The 14,928-nt window shown below is 39.7% G+C and overlaps 1 protein-coding gene across 4 annotated transcripts in view; it reads right to left on the minus strand.

Annotated features, from left to right (window-relative positions):
• ptprua (protein tyrosine phosphatase receptor type Ua) overlaps positions 1-14,928 on the minus strand; it is a 194,143-nt gene that overhangs the window by 96,187 nt on the left and 83,028 nt on the right. The window lies entirely within an intron of this gene.

Here is a 14,928-nt window from a genome sequence, read left to right on the forward strand (position 1 = left end):
TTTTTTTATTTTTAAAACCAGAAAGAGAGGCTGAGCACCAACGTTGACAGGCTCAAGGTTGTTCCCTTGTCTGTGCAGTACTCTCTGGCTATTTGTCTGTATTTGGTCTGTGTGGGCTTCTGCCTGCCTCCCACTTTCACAGGGCTTCCATCAGTTTTGCAGCGCTGCTTCAGATCTGATGTGTTCAAAGTTGCATCGCTGGGTGTCAGACTGGACCGAGGTTCACACAGTCACTGCTGGCTCTCTCATCATGTCCTGGCCGGGAAAGGAGTGCCACAATGGAGAGCGGGGAAATAAAGGGTGAGCTTTGCCTTTGAATGTGGCCTTCACAGTAGCAGAGAGCTCAGTTTATAGTGAAAAATGTACTTTGTTGTCTTGTTTGTCGGCAACAATTAGATGATTAGATGCAAAGTTTTTAATAAATGCAACACATACTGAAGATGACAAAATGACTGCACATTCTAGTAGAACAGAGCTCTATGCAAACACTGTGATACTGGTACCCAAGAGTTGGTACAGTAGCGTGACATTTCACTTTTCATTTTTCGGTCTCTTCGCTTAAAATAATGCATAGAACATAAAAAGAACATTTCTACTTTGTGTGTTTTGGCTTCATTGTCAGTCCTGCATGCACGCACAGTAGGACGAAGAATTACCTGTTTCCCATTTATGGGCGTCGGGGCCAAAAATATTGGGACCCTTGCAAGTCTGTCAGAAAATGCAACCCTTCTCTCAGAAAATTGTTCCAATTGCAAAAGTTTTGGTATTCACATGTTTATTGTTTTTGTTTGGACTGGAACAACACACACCAAAACATCTGCAATTGGAAAAAATTTTGAGAGAAGGGTTGCATTTTCTGATACAATTGCAAGGGTGCCAATATTTTTGCCAAGACTGTGTGTGTAGTTGTGTTGGTGTTTTAGAACTAACTCACTTGATGTAGACGTACTGTAGTTATAAAAATGATTTTAGTTAAATCAGCTTTCATGCTTATCTCTTATTCAGAAGAAAAGCAATTACTGTACAAGATACAGTTATAACAGTCAACTGCAAAGGAATACAACTTGCTGGTTGAACTGATCACTCAGTCAAGTCCATCCATCGACGGCAGTTTGTTTGCATGTTTTACTTTGTATGTAAAAGCATGGCAATTCCATTTATATAGCACATTTCATGCCAGAGGCAATTCAGTGTGCTTCCTGAACCCTAACCCAAAGAGCAGAAACATACCAAGCTGATATCAAAGAACTGGCAGTGATGAAGACCAACTGATCCTTCACCTCACATCAGCTTTTTTCTTGACCAAAAAGTGGAACCTGGAACTGCATATGTCCATCCTTGCATTATCTGTAACTGCTTATCCTGTTTAGGGTCATGGGGGTGCTGTCATCAGGCAAAATGAGGGGTCACACCATGGACAGATCTGGTGTGGCCAGTCTTTCCCAGGGCCAAGATAGAGAGACATACACAGACAGACAATCTAGAAGCAACTAAGAGTACCTGGAGAAAACCCATGCATGCATGGGGAGAACATGCATACTCCACACCGAAAGGTCACAGAGGGCCAAGGATGCCCGGAACCAAATAAAACGTTAGCAAAATCATTTTCACACTATTCGCTCACCACACTGTTTATAACTACAGGTGAGGGCAATGCTAATACCTCTGTCTCTTCTTTTGCACCGATTTGCTAAGCTGAAAAGCCAATCAGAGTGGTCTCTCTCACTGACATTCAATGTCTGCTTCCCCATTGATTCCCTTGTCCCATACCTTACCATACCTGTTAACTCAGCTTAAACACAACCTGTAACTTGTAGGTGTAAACACCCTAAAAGGGGGGGATTGAAGTTGTACATTATTGGCTTATGCTGTAGTGTTAGTCAATGACTGCAAAGTCAGTTACTGTGGATAGTAAAATAAAACACATAATACAATGATAAATGAATCCATTATGATGCTGCTAATAAGGAGAGAAATTGGACAATGAGCAATTATACAAAATAGTCCACACTTGGCAATGCTAGAGGAAACTTTATATGTAAGAGACTTAAACAGAAGATCAGAAGTGCCAGAAGTGATTAAGAAATAAAACACTTCAACTGAAATACCTTGAAAAAGTTTTAAGATCAGAAGATGTTGAGAAATTATTGTTCAGAATTACTTGTGCTTCATGTCCCTAGTTTAAGAAGACATGCACTGATTCACTATTTATTTGACTTTAATTTTACTCTAGGTTGCTAGAAACAAGTCAACATTTCAACCGGCTTGACTTTTGAACGATCCTCAAAGTCAAAACCATTTATTACAATTTTATAAGGCGGTCCAAAATGAGGGCAACAGATCACACAAAATTCCTACCAACATAGACTTTTTTGGACCCTCCTACAATGTTCTGTCCATATGTGAAAAGAAACGGGTTGGGCACCTAATAATGTGGAGCTGATAAAGTGCTGCAGAATTGCCCGTTTTAAGAAAAATAAGCAGAAATTCTAAATTTTCCAAACCATTTCAATGAAGACCCAGCATTGAACATAAACCTACATTTATGCAGGAAAAGAACTTGTTAAGCCTCAAGATTCTTTTCAAATGTTTCATTGTAGTGTTTGTAGCATTGTAGCAGGTAACAAAACAGTGGTGAACGGTGAGGTAGGCAAACACACAGAGACAAAGGCCAGCAGTAAGCTGTCTGTGTTTATTACTTTGGACTGGTTAATGTGGCCCTGGGGATCAGACAGTTTCCTGCCTAACTTCTATTCTCCCAATCATCATCATCAGATCAACTCTTTCATGCTGCCAGCAGGAGGGTGAACACACACTAATATAACATTCACATCGAGTGTGGGGCAAATGCTGCAAGTGGAGATGGCAGCGGAGGACAAGCACAGGCAATGGGATGGTGGGTAGTGTAGTTGCCTAGGTACTGTGGTTAAACGAGAGTGCAATCAGAGCCCTGCCTCCTGCCATTAATCATACTGACACGGTTATTAGGCCATAATAGCAACCGAGGGAATGCTTAAACCAGAGAGATGGCTGTAATACTCACACACTGACATGCAGGACACATATCTGCCCACGCACGCACGGACACACATGCACGCACACACACACACACACACACACACACACAACACACACACACACAAACACACACACTTACAGCTCACGAGTCCTGCTGACCTTCCCAAGAGTGAGAAGTGGCTTCTTCTTTCAACTCTCATCATTTCTCTTCCTCCATCATCTTACCTTCTTTTCCTCCTAATTTTCTCTTCCTCATTTTTAGCCTCCATTTCTTCTTCCCCTTCTACTCCTCTATTTCCACTAGCTCACTTTTAATCTAAATTGTCTCAAATGCGAACACTCTTAAACAAGGACAAATAGCTAAATTCATTTATACATCAAGGATTCACCATCTGTTTTCAGTTTTTAAGTAAAGACAGGAACAGAGCATTGCAGAAAACTGCAACTAGAGGTCTTTCACTATACGGGTGATGTGTGGACTCATTTTCATTACGGATAAGAAACATTCCAGTAAGTAATTAGTGCTCCTATTTTACATTTCAGAGTGTAGTGGGCTGATAATAAACTAGAGACAACCTTTTACTTTTTCATGTGCTCTGAAAACAGAAATTGTCCTCTGAGTGCAGCTATTTATTTAGGGCAAAGCGGAATGTGAGATGAACTCAATTATAGTAAGTGTAGTTTGTATTATCAAGTAATGTACAGTGTCTCACCTGTGATACAGTTACATCATTTGCTCTTCAAAAGCAAGTCACCAGTACAAGTCTGGGCAAATGTGCAACACTGCCGACTGGTTTAGAAGCACACAGTTGGGTCCCCAGGTTTTAAGAAATTTAAAAAAAGAAAGTGGTCAAAAGCCAGATCAGATCCACAGACAAGCTGGATAAAAGGAGATTCTAAATGCATGTCACAAAGCCTTTCTGACCACTGTCCATTCCCTCCCTCGGCTCCATCTTCCCTGCCCCAAAAGCCTGGATGAGATGTCAAACTGCCAGAAATATCCTGTGATAACAAGCAGCCGCTGTCCTTTGAGATCTCGCCATATTCTTGGACAACCCTGATATTTTTTCTCTCCCTCACCTGCTCGCAGGCAAAGCCGGGCAGGCTCTGGCTTAGCCCCCACCTCCTCCTGCCCCGCCACCATCGCTGCTTTGATGTGCAAGTTCTCGAGGGAGCTTTGTGGCTAAATTGCTTTTTCTTCAGCTACACAAGCTGGACCCCCTTCATTGTTGCAGGGCAAGTCTCCAACTATGCTTATGACATGATTGTACTAGAGGAGGACATCAGCCTCAGTAATGCTGTTTTTAAATTATATCAATTATATTTCAAATTTTTAGGTAAACCAATGAATGACATGACTTCTATAGCAGATTTGTTGGTAAAAACTCGAGCTTATAGGTTGGATCAGCAGAATCAACCTAGTGGGCTAATGTAAAAAGAACAACACAGTAAACTGCTTTATCCATATGGAGATATGGATCTGTAAAGACCTGTGTTGACAGCAACAGTGCAACCTCAAGTCATGACGGCAGCTGACCTTCTTAACTGGAACATGATAGAGAATATCTGCTTTATTACTGATGTAAGACTTCAGATGAGTGACCAACATAACATTCTCTTCATTTTCTGTACCTTTCAAAAAGATTTGGATTTTATTAGTACTATTTTTTACTACAAAGGTTCACTCAGTAACAAAGCTTTAATTTAATTTACTACTACTGTAAAAGTTTCTCCTGGGGAAAAAGATCTTTCATCTGCTAAGAAAAGCTAAATAAATTGGTTATAAACATGCATCTGCATTAAATATACATCTGGTATTGTTGTCCCTATCGTATAATCAACTGATTATTAAGTCATTTAATTTATTAAATTGCTGCTGATTATAAAATTCACATTAAAGGGCTTGTCTGACTAACAAACAAACCCCAAAATATTCAATTTACTACAAAGACCAGGAACAGAAATACAACAAATAAACAGACAACATAAGGACAGACAATCATGGGTCATTATATTAACTAAATCGTACTAAATCGGCTTCACAAAAGCCAAAAGACTACAAATTTACTGGGACTGAAAATATAATGTGACTAAGTGCACATGGTCTATCACAGCAAGAATTAGAAGTAATTATCTTGTCTATTGTATTTTTTTAGGAAAACTGATACTATATTTATAAATTATTGTCACTTGCCTAATAATGTACGTACTTCTGAATAAATAACTGTAGCAATTTATTATACAATTTTTAGTTGTTTTTCATTAATCACATATGTCTTTTGTGGAGAATTTTCAAGAAATTAACAACTAAATACAAGCTAATATCTAGGAATCTACGAGAAAGGTTTTCCAAACATTATCAACAAAATAGAAGACCTTTAAAATAAAGAATTACCAAATTATTTTGTCTCTCTAAGATGAGAATAGAGAGCAGAGAGGCATGTGAAATAGGCAGCATAGGTGGGAGCCAAAGGGAGCAAAAATGGAAGAGGGCAAGCACAAACAGCAAAGAGTTTTTCAGCTCCATCTTTTCAAGCAAAATAACTAGGTGCTGTCACACATTTCTAACATTCATCACACTGACTCAAAAAATATAGAATGCAGCTCCTTTTATTTGACATTATTAAATTACCAATGTCATCACACAGCAGCAGGATCGATACACGACGTGTGTTTCCAAATTGAGAGGAGGACTGTGCAGCAGCTTTTTCCTGTATCTACAGTCGACTTATTAAATGTGTTTTGCTCAGCCAACTGATAATCGGCAGTGAATTTACATTTTGAGAATCCAATGGATACATACATGATGTTTTTCTTGCTTGACAAGTTGATCATTACGTGGACATTTTAGATTTACCATATAAATGTAAATAATAAATGTATTACTACCTCTAACACAGGTAGTAATTCTTCATGTAGGAAAATCCCTATGGAGCCCCAGATCTGACTGCGCTGAGGTGTGCTGCAGATGTATCACTGATCCGTATCCAATTATCCAATAATTTCACTTAAGTGCAGAAAATAATAGATGAAATCAGCTCATTAGCCATGGTACACCACGTGTCCCAATCAGAAGCTTTTTAAGTCAGACACATTGACCTGGGCCACATTCTCTGTGTAGCTGCTGTGATTCATGAATATTTGGAGTCATGCTAGTGGCCATCTAATGCATGATAGTCCAATACCAACTCTGATTTTAGCTCTGTTTTTATGTACACCAACTAGCCTTCTAGATGTAATTCTCCAGCATGATGCATTGTGCTTGGCACATAGTGTATTGTGGGTTTATTTGAGTTTTCATTCTTGCTGAGAACAGCTGCCAGGTAAAGGTGGTGAGACTGAATCCAAACACTAATTTGTGGGCCATAAAAACAAAACAACGCTCTGAAAGATGCTAAAAATCTGTGGAGAGCTGAGTCTGGTGAAATTCACTATAGACTTTTCACTGAAAGTAAAAGCTTTCACATTACACATGGTCATTTGATTAACCCTTAATAAAAATATATTGATTAGTGCAGCTTAAAACCCTAATGTAGTATTGTTTTCTAAGTATTTAATAAATTAAAGATCAGCTTCTGTAGCTTACCACACTGGTACACATTTGTCAAAACAGGCCCAAAGTGTCTTTTCACTTTAGCTTCATAGAGTAAGTCAACTTGATTGATGCAGTATATGGAAACCTAATAAAATTCATGATATCATTCCAGATATTACCATCTCTGATAACCTTACTCAACACCCTTGAGAATACACACATGCACCTGTACAGATACAGTACTGTACACATACACACACACACACACACACACACACACACACACACACACACACACACACACACACACACACACACACACACACACACACACACACACACACACACACACACAGAGGTTGGTATTAAAAAAAAAAAAACACCCAATGCAGAGAAATTCTCCATAAATCCATTAAAGCTGATAAGGCTCCATCTATTTCTCCCATGACCCTGCCAAGGGCGAGGGAACATGCATTAAGAGATTAGGGGACGGCCTCGGCTCCCTGAATTCATATCAAAATGTGGGGTGGGAACCTGAGTCATAGGTCTGGCTGTTTTTATCACACTTACACTAAGAAAAAATGCAGAGGAGGCAGTAGCAGACAGGAGGGGTGGGGAAATGCAGCAAGAACAAAAAGGAAAGATAGTGAGAGCTTTTATCTTTATGTTTTGTCTTTTTTCCTTAGCTCTGCTTCCATCGGTAACACTTAGTGTAACACTGATGGCAACATTTTACACAATGACAACAATTTTCTTTGGAAAAGGCCAAGCAAAGCAGAACCCGATGCCTAATCAAACTGATCTCCGAAACAGTCATTGTGAAAAACAGCTAAAGGTCTGGGTTCTAGTGATGTCGATCAAGACTATACGATAGATGAGAGTGACTGACTATTTTCTTCGACCCTCCTCCTCCCCCCTCCAGGGCATCTGGAGAAGGTCATCCAAGATTTTCAATTTGGACTCTGAATTTGGTCTTTCAGATCTTCATTTGCTTTGTCTCCTTTTTTCCTGATATTGTAACCCTGAGCCACAGTAACCTCAGTTGATATTGCAAGTACAAAAGAAGTGGAAGTGCGGTGAGCGTACATGATTGGGAGGGTACAAACTGGTCTTGCTGTTTGTATCTTTGGCTGCAGTGTGTGATCTGCTTGCCTGGGGGGAACAGTGGGGCTGGGGCTTGTTTACTGGAGCCAAAAGGCAATGCAGATTTTGCCATTTACAAAGTGAGACACGGTGCTTACACTGTGCAAATGGGAAATCTGCAAACCAACAGCAGCTGGTCATGAATGCGACACTGACAGAGTCTAAACACCCTGCAAACAATACCAGTCTGACTGCATCTGACAACTTGAGCTAATGAATTCCCCCAGGTGAGACTCAAGAGCCCAGCAGACGACCTGGACACCGCTGACAACAACAGAATCATTATTGTGTTTCCAAGACGCAGTGATTAGCATCACATACTGACTGAAATGTGCCAACAATGAACGCTTTCACTGTCTATGCAAATGGTGCATAACATGTATCGTAGCAATAATGCCTGAGCTGCTGTTCGCGAAACACACACACACACACACACACACACACACACACACACACACACACACACACAGTAGCTGTACTAGAGAGGAACTGATTTATTGCCTGACCTTAAACATTTATCTCAAGGGCATACTTCAGTCAAATATTAGTACAAAAATTTGAAAGTGTTTCTACTGGTGCCAATAAATTAGGTACCAAAAATCCTTTATGCTGTTAGAGACAACCTTTTACCAACTAGACCCTCGACAGATGAAATCATATATGATAAAAAAAAAAAAAAAAAAAGGATGAAATTCTGGCAGCATGGATGATGATCTTTTATTGATGTTACCATGACTAAGTTGGCTTCATTTACTGTCAGAGTTTTTACATAAAATCAGGTTAAGCAACAGGTTCAATATCCACAACAACAGGTTCCTGTAAATGTTTTTGCCAGCAGTAAAAAACAACCAAAACAAATGTTGTACATTATACTACTATAACGTAGTATATAGAATCAAAACATCATATTCGATGCTACTTAGGTCATGTATGTTCTGTAACATTAAGGAAGTAGTGATTTTAAGTCAAACCCAGTCATTTCGTTTATTTAGTGTCTAAACCCCGCCAAATACTGTTTTTGGAGTTGTAATATAGTGTTTTTGAATGTTTAGATGAAAACAGTGTGTTAGGCTAATCACCATTTTGGTGGTATTGTAAAACGTGGCAGCCAGCATATGGGTGCATCTTTCAACATACAGTGACCCTCTGTAGACCCTTTGACAAAGAGAGATCTTCATTTTCTCTGTTTGGGAGAGAAAATGAAGCTGAGTGGTAAACTTAGTGGGTATAGGTATTTTCATTAGACAGCTGCAGCTGAAGTCTGCTTATAGGAAACTTGAAAAAAAAACAACAACGTAAAAATACGTCTGGATTGAGTTAGATTTTGGGCCAAGCTACTGAATTCCATCCAAACCAGCAAACCAGAAAAATACTTTGCCTGGACAAAATAAAGTTGCAGACTCGACGGCCTTTACGGTAGCTTTGCTTATGGCACACATTGCAGCCATTGTACCGTTTCTATAAGCTTATGCAATGTTACAACATTTATTCCTGTCCAGAGTTGCATTTGTTTTTCCCCAACATCTTGTATTGGAAAGTTGAACCACTGTGTACAGTCTTCTCCAGCACATCCCAAAGATTCTCAGTGGGGTTAAGGCAATCCATGTGTTAAAATTACTTCTCATGCTGCCTGAACAGCTGTTTCACAATTTGAAACTGATAAGTCCTGGCATTGTCATCAGTTTTTGGCCAGGCAGTGTACAGGTAATACTTTATATAAAAATATGCTCCTGTAAATTAGGTTTATAGAAGACTACTAGTTTCCACCAGTTCATACATACTGTAGCCTTTGTTAATGTCCCGGGAACATTTAGGCAGCTCATAAAAACTTTAGAAAGATTAAAAAAAAAATGTTAATTTCAGACACAGAGTTTTTTCTTTTGTAACCAGCCTCTCACCATTTTCTAAGCACCATATTTAAAGCAATTATCCCTGCAGCTTCAATTAAAAAAGTGAAAAGGCTGTGGTCAACATTTATTCATTTTGTAGTTGCCAGGCTCAACTATTGTTCCCCAAACACAAGAATAGCATTGTTTCAGCAGGAGAACAAGGTAGCAGAGAAATCTGTGCTCGATGACCGTGGAAAATGTTATGGCCAACTTTTCTTACTGACAGGCTTTTTGATCGCCCACACTTCAGCACAGCCTCTTGACAAGTGGTTCTTTCTTAGTCATAAAAGATGGACTTGTTGTTGCTGCTTGCAACATGGATTCAGGCTTTCCTCAAAATAAATCTAATCCTCATCCTGAACCTCATCTCTAAACAGTAGTCTTGAGTCAGAATCCCGGCCAGCTGACAGAGACATGAGTGGACTTGGGATGAGGGGGAATCTTCTCAACAGCAGTAATCAATAGTGCATTAGCAGCCGCCCAGTGACAACGTGTGGGCTGACTATCCTCCCTTATACCACTACCAGCTCCCGCCCTTCTGCTGCATCTTGATATATACCACCCGCCTTCAGCCTCTTCATCTAACTTCTGTGATCTACTGTTTGTTTCATCTTGGCATCCCGGAGGCCTTTTGGGGAGCTTATGCTCTCTCTGCTCTTCATGCCAGTGTTCCTCACTCTCTCTGCCCTATTTCTTCTAGGTTTTGCTGGTCATTTAGTAAACAGAGCATTTCATTTCCCAGGCCCTGCTCCTTTTCTTTTCTCTGTAGACAATCAGGCTGGGACATCCTAGACAAACAGTAGCAGGCAGCTCTTTAATCTTTTTTTTTCTTTTAAGGACAATCAAACTACATTTAGGTCTATTTCAAACGTTTAATGCGTACTGTAATTAGGGTAAACACTTACAGACCAGTGTTTTTAAGGCTGTCATGCCTGCTTTTATGTTGTCTGTGGAAGGTGACAGAAAACCCCACCCACCTCCTTGTTAGTGATTGGCTGATCCTCCTTTTCATATGCACCAATTTGTCAACCAAAGCTTTTTTAAAGAGCAAAAAGTACAAATTAGTACACATGCCGTACAGACAGAAACTGTTAAGTTTTAACTACAAACTATCACATTTGGCTTTCTTCTTCTACAGCAGTCCTCCTGTGTCCTGCTGTAGACTGGTCCACAACTCCCTATACAGTACTGAAGAGCGATAACGCATATAAATATGGAACTTGCATACGTATTAAGATACTGATTGTTGCAAACAAAGCATGCTCACCAACAGAGGAGCTTTCTCTGCAGGAACCAGGGGGACCAAGAGGCCTGCAAGCTATATCCGAGAAGCAGCTGAGTGGCAGCCAGATGAATATCACGATAGAAAGAGAAAACATTTCTGATAGGCAAAACATATTATTCTGACTTATTTTTTTGATCACACTTTCCATTCTATAAGATGATGTCTTTAGGACTAACAACTTACTCAACATCCTTGACATGCAGCTTGTGAAAATTAATTTAAAAGAAAGAAAGCTTGGCTATGAAGGGTCATTAGCAAAGTTTATGAAGCAATGATATTAAAAAAAAAACATGTAAAAGCCTGAAGAGAACAAAGATGAAAAAATTACTTTTACTGATGTTATACTGATGAAGTTATATCCTACCCTTAAATGTGCCTAATGCTGCGCTGATTAACTTTATAAGAAGTCGATGTTGTGCTTACAGCTTGTTTTACTGCCAAGTTGGCCAATTAATGCATATTTAGGTTAAATGCACTGACACTTTCTTTCTCTTCTTAGAGGCTTGTATTCTATGCTTTTTTGGATTTTGCATTTTTTCTTTGTGAATGAGTGTCTTTCATGAAAAATATGCAAAAAGGGTTCTAACAAACATGAGCATCAAGTGCAAACATTTATTTTACAAGTCCAAATAAGGTTACAGAGCAATCCTGATACCATTTGGACCTGAACAGGGGTCCTCTTTGTCCCTATGCAGACATAAATACATCGATTTGGAGACTTTTTTGAAAAGACTGATGCAGTCTCAAGATATTTTTAAGGGGAAGACAATGTCATGGAAGTATAGCATCTAATATTTGCGAGTGAGCGTTCCACTTTTCCCTCACATTTATTGGTGCAATATGTTGTCTCTTTTGCATGAGCTGGTATATTGTAAGTTAGTCCACAAAGGTCGGTCTTCAAGTTGTGATGGCTCCTTCTGGATGCAGATCTATATAATGACATTTTTCTCTCCACCCACAGTTGTCAGGGAAGCTAAAATTGTTAACATATGTAAACAATGATTGTCAAAGCACTAACTGTGTTTCGATGCGTTTAAGTAACCAGGTTACTTAGAGAAATCAGGTTACAAAGATTACTGAGGAACAAGTTCACACAGGCTTACAGCAAATCTGTATATGCACACAGCAAATGAGTAACATGACATTTCCTCAACCTCAGACTTTTTTGCAAGCCTGGCTCACACATTTTAACTGTACAGTGACTTTTTCTGTATTTGTTGCTGCATGTGTGTCGCAGGTGACTGGCAGCACCGAGAGACACACAGGCAGACAAACAACGGAGCTTAATTTCCTAGTGTGAACTGTGGGGGGGAAAAAGACAACTTTTGAATTCTATAGGGCACTTTCTGTGTTAGGTGCAATGATCTTTTTGTTCATCCAGACAGTCCACTCTACTACCTTCTGTGTCTGCAGCCTTTTGTCCTGCGCTCTTTAAAAAGCTGATTATAAACCTGGTTACATGTATACAGGACAGAGAATTCAGTGTTGTCCAGGAGAAATTTACCTGGGGAAGTCAGGTTTCTCTGATCCCCTACCCTGATTGTGGATACGGCTTTCCTGTTTACATGACAGTTAAGAAGGCAGCTTATTTGAGAAAGCTGACTCTAAGCTGGCTACTGCTTATTAAAAAGCAAGAAAAGTACAAAAATAATAAATAAATAATAAATACAAAAACAACAACAACAAAAAATCATTATCAGAGTCTCTGTGTTTCTCGTATTTCTTGATGTCTAATGTAAAATGGCACTTAACTGCTTTCTTGTTAATGACTAATGGAGACTGTCATCTTCCAGTGTGAGAAAAAAAAAGTCCTTCAGAAGAATGCACCTTCTTCAGACAGACATGTTATCACTTTCTTGATGACTCCTAATGGGTGTGCCTTTGTCCTGAAAATCGAACTGGCTCGAGTGGCCACATTGTAACAAGGTCCATCACAGTCTGGACCTTGAAATCTCTCAGACATTGAGTAGTACAGGTGAGAAAAAGAGGAGACTTACAACATCCTGTAAATGTAAGGCACGCTGCACAGAGCAACATGTGAGAATGTACTCAGGTGGAGTAACCTGAGGTAAGCTGAGGAAGAGACCGATCGATAAAAGCAGGTCCTGCAAAGGACTTCCGTGCTGCTTGGCAAAGACAACAAAGCCTTTCATTCCCCAAACCCATCTCCTCTCAGGATAAGTCTGCTTCTTGGCTGTATTTGCCCTTTACTGATGTGGACCGTGAGAAGTGGGTGGGAAGTTTGAGACCAACAGCCGAAAATCTGATAATCAGCCTGAAATCAGTTGGTGCAGTGCAGAGCTGCAGCATCTGTGTGCAAGAGTAGGAGAGGAGGGGGGGAGTACTGAATCTGCCAGGCTGGAACAAGGCCCAGTGCAGGTCCCACACCAGCCTACCCCCTCCACCTGCCTTTGCACACAGGGTTGCTGCGATAAGGCAGTATATCTGTTACAGTGTAGTTGCGTGCCAGTGGCAGATATGCAGAAGTAAAGTGCATCTGTAGGAAAGGTGACCATCTGGTCCAGATCACCTTCAGGCTACAAAAAAAACACTCTTCCTTCCTCCACCTGTCCCTTCCCAAGCCCTGCCGCTTAATCCCTGACCCTAGGAACATATTGTCTGCCAGGGTTAGTGTGGGTAGGAAAGTGCTGACATGCTTGAATGTGCAATCTGAAACAACAGCAGCAGTTTGACAGGAACAATTTTGCCTGATACAGGGTTATAAAGGAAGAGAACAGATACAATGTTTTTTTTCTTTGACTTAAGCTGCTGACATTTGTCAGTTTGTGTCAAATAAAAAGATTTATTTCATTCCCTGAATGAGATCAGCAACTCTTGTCATATACTGTAACATAATGACACCTCATATGGATAAATACACATAAAATGTATTATTTAACAAGGAAACTAAGAAGGAAAAAGTCTAATCCAATTAGGTTTAGCTCAGTACTATATGTTAAATAACCTGATTCCAATAATATAATTTTCCACCCAATTTAATTCCAAAGAAAACTTTCTCCAAATTCTTTTACACTTAAGCCTTAGTGGTCTAAGGGTTAAATTATTATTTCACAATCTCAAGGTTATATTCTATATCTTATAGGGTCTAATACCATTGTTTTCATCTGTTAACACCATTATTTATTGATTTATATTTGAGTGCTCTGGGTCTCCTTCCCTAAATCCAGAACAAGTAATAATCGGTTCTATGATAAGAACAGATAAAGTATATCTGACATATTATAGGTAAAGGAACTGGCTCATAGTTTTGTCAGTATGAACCCCATTATTCTTTTAAGCCTTCTTGAGATTGCTTTCATTCCAAATGACTACTGATTGAATTGACAAGAAAAATGTATGGATTTAAACTCTAAAAAAATAGCATTCAGTCTGTTACAAGACGTGGTTGGGGGCTTCATACTGGCAGTAGGGGGCAGACTAATGCCGACCTGCAACATTCACTGAGGCTTTTCAAATAACAATGGACCTGTATGTGTCCCTAATCACAAGCCGAAACACATGGCACCCTGTCAGATAGAAAAAGGGAGAGCGTTTTAAATTTTAAATGCGGCATTGAAAGCAGCCCGTTAACTGACACTGGCCTTTCAAATCCCCTTTTGTGACTAAATCAGTGGACTAACGGTTTAAAGTGCCACACACAACGCTGTGGCTCGAGTTATTCAAAATCCCCCAGACTTTAATACAATTGGCCGCGAGGAGAAACAAAACCAGCCAATAAGCCAGCTGGAAAATTTAAACGGGCCAAACAAAAAGCAAGCATTACTTTGAGCCTTGAGCTCATTTGTTTGTGCGCGTACACACACACACACACACACACAGTGTTGCTTATTCAAACGCCATTGCTCTGTCAGACACAACTTGAAGGCATTTGTAATCCCGGGGATCTTAATTCATTTCCTGCGTGGCTGCAGTTTTAATGGTACAGCTTGCAGCAAATAAAGCCTTGGAAATTGAAATCAATAGTAATAAATCAGCATAATAAGCATCTCAACTGAAGTTGGAGGGAAGACACATGCTGTTCTCAAATCTATCATTTG

The sequence above is a fragment of the Channa argus genome, chromosome 1, assembly GCF_033026475.1.
Source record: "Channa argus isolate prfri chromosome 1, Channa argus male v1.0, whole genome shotgun sequence".
In the NCBI taxonomy this organism is placed as follows: Eukaryota; Metazoa; Chordata; class Actinopteri; order Anabantiformes; family Channidae; genus Channa; species Channa argus.